Here is an 8745-nt window from a genome sequence, read left to right as displayed (position 1 = left end):
CGCCCTTGAGTGCTCTGCTCTAAGCCCTCTGCACAAAGCTGGAGGAGGTCAGCCCCAGCAGAGCTTTTTCCCGAGCAGCGTCTTCAATTATCAAACCAAATCCCCTGAAGCTGGGGGGGGGAGGGAGGGAGGGATCCCTCCTAAATAAGGACCTATTCCTGCAAAGGGCTGTGCTAAAGAAAGTCCTATAATCATCCCTTCTGCGAGATGGGGGTCAGCTCTTTTGGCTGTGCTGGAACAGGGGACTCTTGCCCCATTAGCTAAAGTCTAACATGAGATTGGCACTGAACTTTTTTTTTTCCTCCTACTGACTTACTGCCAGCTTGTAAAGGGCTCTTTTCTCTTGATCTGATCTTTTGCCTGAGATGCCAATCCAGGACATACTAGTTTCAAAAGCAAACACCCCTCTGAGCTGATCTTGTGAGATAGAGGGCTCCCTCCAAGATGTTTTTCCAGCAGTGACTTTCCCTTCTTTTGCCGGTCTAAGGAGCACAGGGATAAGAGACTTATTTAAAATTCTTTTTTGACTTGTGCTGTTTCATTGCATATTGGCTTTGTGACAAGAGCAGCAGTAACAGGTTCAGAAATACCTATGCAGAAGACACAGTTCCTGCCATAAAGAAGTAACCAGCCACCAAGGCAGACACAGTAACTGGCTTCTCCACTCTACAAAGCCCCTGGACCTATGTTTCCTGCTCACACCCTTGCCTGTGTGATATATAGACTTGTTGGGGAGGGGACTTCCTTGGATGTGCACAGCATCCAGGATAAAAGAAGGCGAGAGACATAAATAAGCTAAACGTTAATAGAAGTTAAAGTTGCTGCCTCTGACTCGGAAGGTGACTGAGCCACAGGTTGCTGGGGGTACAGAGACTGCATCAGGATGGCATCACTATGCTCTTGCCTTCTGCTTGTCGTCCAGGCATCTTCCTTGGGCTGTAACTAGAGGTGAGCTCCTGATCACGATAGACCAGCCCTCATAAAGCTGCTCTGACAGTCATTTTTTTGAGAAATGGGCATCTTTGTTTTCTGATGCACCTTTGGCTGAGCAATGTTCTCTTCCTTTGCTTTTGGATTGAGGAGTAGCAATTAATTTGATATTAAAGTGTATTGGCACTTTTCTAGTCCTCTAAGACCTCCCCTGACTCAGCGTCACCCCATCTTCTTCATGTATTTACACAGTTTCTGTCCTATTTTGTCTGCTTTGCCTCAAATCAGAGCGCTCTCTCTGGTGAACAGAACTGGAGCAATAAATGATAGATTTAGTGGAAAAAAGCATGGCAATAGGATGCAGGCCACCTGCATTGACTCCTGCCTTGACTGTGTCCTGAGCATGTTACTTGGGCTTGCTGAGCTACAGTTTCCTTATCCCCAAAGCAGGGTGGCAATATTTTCGAGGGCAGTAGTATGTCATGAGGATAAACGCTGCGATGCTACCAGCTTTCTTTGAGACCCACATTAATTCAAACAGTAAAAGTGGAAGAGTGTCATCTGTACCGCTTAGTAATTTGGGTTTAAATAGCCTTTTGGATTCAGTCTGGAAGCAGAGCAGTGTCTACTGCAAGAGGTGAAAATAAAAGAGGACATGCTGCCCTCAAGAGGTGTCTGTCTGTAACTCCATGATAAAAAAAAAAAACATTTTGGGGAAATGCCAGGTAGCAATGCCGAGAAACCACTAACCCAGCCTGGAATGCCCTTGCGCTAGGAGGGGATGCAGAACAGAAATGAATGCATTACTTTCTGGAAAAATATTTTGTCAGTTTAGTACAAGGAGCAGTACCACATGGAAGAACAAATGAATTTCTGCAGTGCAAAGCCTTCTCAGCTTCATGCTGTAAAATGATCCTCAGGAAAATTGTGCTAGTTGGCAACAGCTCGGTTAAATGAGGACTTTTTTTCCCTCTAAGGGAAAATCTTGATGATCACAAGAATAGGCAATTTCCTGCCTACTTCTGCCAGGGGTTCAAGAGACCACCTTTTACAGCTGAAAGGGCAGGAAGCAAAAGGCTGATGCAGAGCTTGTTCTGCTCTGCTTCATGGTTATTTTTTCTTCTTCTGGGCTGGGTGATTTTGTGCTATAAAAGAAGCATGACAGCTTTTTGCACACTCCATCCATGGGCTGATCACTGACTGGTCCCCTGGTTTCTCTCAGATCTGATCTACTCTTGCTAGCTGATCACATATAGGGAGTTTTTCCTGAAATAGGTCCCAGATTTGCTCCATGATTTCTGTTTTAGTTTGATCCTGTTTGCACAATGCCGGATAGTCCTCGCATCATCTTTGACCCAGCCAAATATTAGCCTCCTGTGCCATGATCTCATTCCTGCTGGGTGGCATCCCAAAAAACCACTCTGATTGGAGGTTCCTTAATACAAACACTGCTGTCTCATAAACTTCTCCAAGTCAGGCACCAGAAAGAACTAGATTGACATCTATTTCTATTCTCCCCTCCTGAGAGCATGAATTTTGGAAAACTAGCTCATTTCTCCAAGACATTAAGTTGTCCGACCCGAGTTTGCCATACAGTTCAATAGCTGCCATCAGCTGTTGCCCATTTTCCCTACTACCTGATGAGCTTTTCTGCTTCTGGCCCATAAAGCTGACCAAGCATGAAGAGCAATTGGCTTACATCCTGACCATGGGTACCTCCCAAACTGAGCACTCTCTCAAATCTTAGTGATTGGGCTACTGAATGTATTGAGACAGGTCTTGGTCAATGCACTTAATAAGAGGGATAAGGAAGTATTGTCTCCTGTATACATGGAAATGACTGGTGGGAAGTAGTGGTTAGCAGATATCTTATCCAAACTGGCTATGCAGAAGCAGCAACCACCCTACCCATCCGTACTCTAGCCTTTTCATGCAAGATGCAGGCTGGATATGCCTTCCAGCAAATTCTTTCTAAATGAATGAACAGATTTGCTTTGGTGAAGTGTCAGTTAGGATGTTATGATCTACAAACAATACCTAATAAATCAAAAATCAAGAAAGTCTTGTTGATTTGGCACAACTGGACAAAATTGTCCTGGAAGCGCTTACAGCTGATGGGAATGCAAGGTTTTGGTAGCCATGCTGTCTTGTGGAGGCCTTCCCAGCCAGTGGGCTCCCAGCCAATGAGAATATTGATTTTTGTCTCCCTATGTTTGCTTAGCTTTCATACTCATTTATTGATTATCCTGCGGGAGCTTTCCACTCAAAGGGCCTCAAATAGCTCTATAAATGTTCTACAGAAGGATTTGCTTTGCCCATTGGTGAAATGCAACCACCTCTGGGGTGGCAAGCACCATTACACAACAGGTTAAGTCAGGAGATCTAAATACCACCGATGCAAGATGAAAATGCAGCTGCAGCAAAGGGAAGGGGGCTTTAATGTGAGCAAAATTCAGAGAAAAATTCCCTTCATGGGCTCTTGTGAATATGTCTGGGCCTGTTTAATGACCATATTTAGGCAGGAGACTAGCTTTTTTACCTCTCACTTGGAAGACAGTCCTTACAGCAACTCAGAGAGCCAGTACGTATTCAGGGGTAAACCACCAGCCTTTGTTCTGATATAAGGTCCTCTGAAAGCAACAGCAGGCAACATGTGGAAATAAGCTGTGTTAGCATATGGACTTTCAGAGAAGGTGGCCCACTTTCATCAGCACAACACTAGGACAGTCCCCAAGAAGATAACAACGTAGTACATATGGTAAAACCTGTAACACTTCTATCTGATATAACAGCAGCACACACAGTTTAGTGAGTATCGATAGAGCCTTCTCATATAACCCCCTTTAAAAATCTGAGAAAAAAATCTGGGAAAATACTATTCCTTATCCCAGGCTGATTAATCCTCCTCCTTTTTTTTTTTTTTTTTCTGGTCTACCTTTTTGTTCATGATTTGTCTGTTTTTCTGGTTAAATGTATCTGTTTAGCTGTCTCTGCTCACTTAAACACCTTCAGTAATAACGTATATTGCATAATGTGTAATGCAATATATATGATGTGAAAATAATAAATATAAAATAATAAAATAAAATAATAAAACAAAATAATAAAACAAATATAAAGTATAATGTAATAAGACTGTATAATGTATGTAGCCTCTTTCATTCCAAAGTGCATTTAATGACTTTGCCTGGGGTCTTGGTTTTACACCTGATCCAAAACAGCACATCATTTTGCCAGCTGTGCCGCAGTGGTGTGCAGAGGGCAAAGCGATACCTTGACAAGTCCTGAGCAAGCAGGACGCAAGCAGTCCCTCACTTCAAGCTTATATGTAGTCCTTGCAAAGCCAAAAACTCAGGTGCTTAATGGGGACCTGTCCCTGGGTAAAGCACGCTCAAGGCTCACAACCTTAGTCCCAAATGCCATTTCCAGCAGGTCTTTTGAAACAGCCTCATCCCGAACCGTCTTGGCCGGATTCTGACTTGCTTGTGAAACCTGGTAAGATCATGGCACGACTTCATGTGACAGCAATTCTCTCTTACCCCATTAAAATACCTAATACATCAAGGAGTGGCTCTTGTTCTTTCCCAACTGAGCGCATTTTGTGAGGTTCTTTCAACATTTATTGAACTTGTTAAACTTTTCCTGGTTAAATTCTTTCTTTTATGGAGGCAGTGATGAGGTAATATGTCCTTCGGAGGGCAGGTTTTATAACCCCTTGCCACTTGACCCCTCCAACTCTTTTACACAGTAAGCTTTTGTTTGGATTCTTCAACGAGCTAATTCAAACAAATTCGAAACTAACTGGCAACTCTCTCACAAGAACAAACATGATGAAATACCTTTTCCAGAGAAAAAAAATGCAGGTTCACATACTCACATTACATTATTAACCTGTGGGTGATTCCCTGAAGCAAAACTGAGTGCTATATCCCCACAGTTTGTCAATCTGAGACCCACAGATTTGGGAGTCTCTGAAAAAAGGCGAAAGCAACAGATTTAAAATGCAGCACACACACAAAAAATCAGATTTGCTATTAAAGAAAAGCTTTCTAGCAGTGATGATAGTTAAGAGGGTTGGGACAGATTATTGCAGGTTTGTGGGAAACCGCTGCTCACACTTGTACCAGGAACTACCGTCATGTTCGGGGACGGGGCGACCCAGCATTTCGGCATTTTGGGGTTCGCAGTGCAGAATATTCTGGCTGATGAACTGAATTGCACCGTACTCATGTTGCAGAGGCCATTTGGTAAACCTCATCCCAACCAGCACAACTTGATGAGTTTTTATTTTTCTGCAAACCCTCAACTCAGCATAAGCTTGATCAAAAAACCGTTGAAAATGCTCAAAGCTCTTCTGTTGACTTCAGCGGATTTGAGATCAGCCTATCTTCAGGCGAACATTTTTCTCAAGTTACCCAGAAAAAACAACGAAACAAACAACGCCCCTTCCCCCAAGCCACAACGTTTTAGTATGTTCCAGGCTTCAAAGAAACAATACACATATGGTTTTACAGAGCATGGTTTAAAGCACTAAGTGTTTTCCCAGAAATGAGGTTTGTTTTATGGGCTGTTACTCCATATTTTGCGATTGTGCTGTGAAAACTCAGATGGCAGGAGAGCCTAGGTGCTAAACACCTAAATGCACACAGCGAGAAGACACTCACTGCCTAAAGGAATTACAAAGAAATTCTTCTTGAACAACTTAGTATGGGAGTAAGCCCGTTTGTAAAGGCTGATGCAGGATCATCTTTCTCTGAGACAGTGCCGCTGTTCTCGTTCATGAGTCCACTTCATTTAAAAACATACTTGCTCTGTGAGCCTGAGAGCGAAGTTCTTCCATGAAAATAATAGATGCTGTCCACCCTCAAGCACCAGTAATCCTGTTTCATGTCCTCCATGGAAATGGTCTAATAGTTATGAGCTGATGAGATTGGAGTTTAATGTGGTTTAAGGTAGTTTATACACCTTCACACATTTTCATCATTTTTCTGAACATCTCCATGTAGACCACTACTTTCCTAATACTGTCTCCCTTCCTAATGGCTCTTCAGCTGATGTTCACCAACACACATTGCTGTTAATTCAAAAGCAAGGTTGTCGAAGCAGAATGACCTGATCTTTACTTTGCCTCTCACTACGAGCATCTGTGATATGCACAGGGATGACTGGAAGGTCTTAGGTAGCTGCAAGGGTCTTACAGCAGTTTAAAATAACCACTGGAGAGAGTGCAGAAGTCTTTCTGTCCTTTAAATGAGACGAGATGCTGCAAAGCAGCTTGTTGTCTTCCAGAGGAGCACCTGATTGCAGGCTCATGTCTTTGTACCATGCTCCCGTCAGCTTGCCAGTGGATCCAGGTCCGGCTCCTTACACCACTCAGCTGAAGCAACAAGTCTAAGCACCAGTCTGATGTCTCGCTGGATGTTTTTGAAGCAGGTCACTGTTCCTGAGAAGTCAGAGAGAACAATCAGAAACCCTGCAGACACTCTCCCTCTGGCCTCCTCTTTGCATAACCATATATCCTCCTTCAACTAGAAATACCAACATTCATAAATACTTTGGTGCAAGATACGGTGGGGCTGCGGTTCTCTTAAGACCGTGGTATATTCCCATTCTTTGCAGCATTCACCTTTTCTTCCTCCTGCAAATGCCCCTTGCATCTTCCAAAGAGGGCCACTCTTTAATTAAGTTGCATTTCTGTTAGTAATTTTTTGCCCGATCCTTGACTATTGTACCAAAGAGGCCAGGATCTGAAAGGGCATGGAGAACATTGGCATTAGCAACAATCAGGGCTTGGTAAAACTTGCAAATACATTGCCTTATGCTCAAGCAAGTAACAGCTGTGAAAAGGAGCTGGTGAATAGCTCAATGAATGCTCTTGTCATTACCGCACAGAACTTGAGTGTTTTTTAGACTTCCAACCAAACAGGTACTGATAAGGCTGCACAGGATCAGATTTTCATATATTTTCCACGGGCACACATTTATGTGTTTGTTTCCTTTGCTTAGGTGGACAAGCAGCTGTATGAACAAAACAAGTGTTTGAGAGAATATCATGCACAAATGGCTAATGAGGTATTTAGCTTCTGCACATGGAAACATTTCATCCATCAGTGAAGCGCGTCTGCTCGCTTGAGGGATGTTGCAATGATCTGATACTCCACAGCAGTGGCAGAAGCATACCTGATGCAGTCTATGGCAGAAGTAGGAATTACAGTCAGCCACAAGGTCATTCCCTCCTTTATTATTTCTCAAACCTTCTAGCATCCCAACACTTGCAAAAAGGCTATAAAATCTTAAAAATGCCCTGCTGTATCTCTCCCCCACATTACATTTAAAAAGACGCTATTCCTTGTGTCTCAAATTCAGTGCCACCAAGCAAAAAAGAGCTTTGATATACTAGTGCTTCAGGAAATAATACATAATAATTTCTAAACAGCACTTTATCACAGAATCACAGAATCACAGGATGGTTGAGGTTGGAAGGGACCTCTGGAGATCATCTAGTCCAACCCCCCTGCTCAAGCAGGGTCACCTAGAGCATGTTGCACAGCATCACATCCAGGCGGGTTTTGAATATCTCCAGAGCAGGAGACTCCACAACCTCTCTGGGCAACCTGTTCCAGTGCTCTGTCACCCTCACAGTGACAGGGTGGCGCTTCAACCAGCTTTCTTCAGCAGCTTCTGGCAATGTCAAATATGCTTTGTTCTGCAAGATGATTTACCCTGTTTTGTAAAAATTGCTTCTAAAATTCTGTTAATAATAATTTTAATTCTTTTCCGGCCTTGCTTTCCAAGAAATGGCAGGAAGAAATTGTTTCTGTCTACCTGTAAGATCAAAGTGAGTAGATGATTGTGTGAGTTTAGCTCTTATGTGACCACAAAGACATGCATGTTCAGCAGGCATTTATTTACATTTTTTCCCCCGAAATCAGATTACAATTATGAAAACTCTTTCTTTTCCTGGTAGCCTACTGGATTCACTTAAACAGCACTGAAGATGGGCAGGTAATGGACCTGGGAGTGTGGCATGTATCTGTGCACTTGCCACAGCTGCAGGAATTTCACCTTTTATGATAGAAATGGACCAAGGAACATCCATGGGAATGTAATAAAGGTGATTTTGGGATCTTCAAAACTATGCAGATGGAAAACATTGGCCTTTTTATTTGACTGAACTTACAAATGGCAACTGCCCAGGGCACCAGTAAATTACACAGAATCTGCGTGATGCCAAGTATACAGCTGAGATTTACAGTACTGCTCCAACATTATTATTGCTGAGGGACTGTTAATATGTGAAGCATAAAGGAAGTCACAGCACTCCCCAGGTGACATTTGCAAACATTCCGGTTAAAATAATCCACCAATCCTTATTAATTAACAAACCAATAATTTTAAGCCTAAAAGGGATGATAATTTTGTTTGAACTCAGGTTATTAAACTTCCCTCCATTACAGTCTTTTTCATGTTGAATGGTCACGTAAACTAGGCAAGGGTCACACTTAACTTGTCAAAACTTACGAAAATCAAATGTAAAACTGAAACCTTCTCCTTGGTCTGCCCTAGGAACAACTCAGTACTACCAAGCATATGACATTGTGTGTACAGAGCATTTTGCAATGCCCTTGCAACATATTCTGGGTCAAACTAAGACAGCAAAGGAGAAAGTTAAGTCTGAAATTAGGAATATGAGGCCAAAACCTAACACAGCATGAGTTGGAAAACTGCATAGACTTCTTTGGAGTTGTATCAGTTACACTGCTTTAAAATCATTAATAAATTAAAATGGGATTTGCTGATTTTGGGTCATATTTG

The sequence above is a fragment of the Apteryx rowi genome, unplaced genomic scaffold (assembly GCF_003343035.1).
Source record: "Apteryx rowi isolate R43461 unplaced genomic scaffold, aptRow1 scaffold_399, whole genome shotgun sequence".
NCBI classification, from domain to species: Eukaryota; Metazoa; Chordata; class Aves; order Apterygiformes; family Apterygidae; genus Apteryx; species Apteryx rowi.
The sequence above is the reverse complement of the archived record's forward strand: the minus strand, read 5'-3'. Positions refer to the sequence as shown.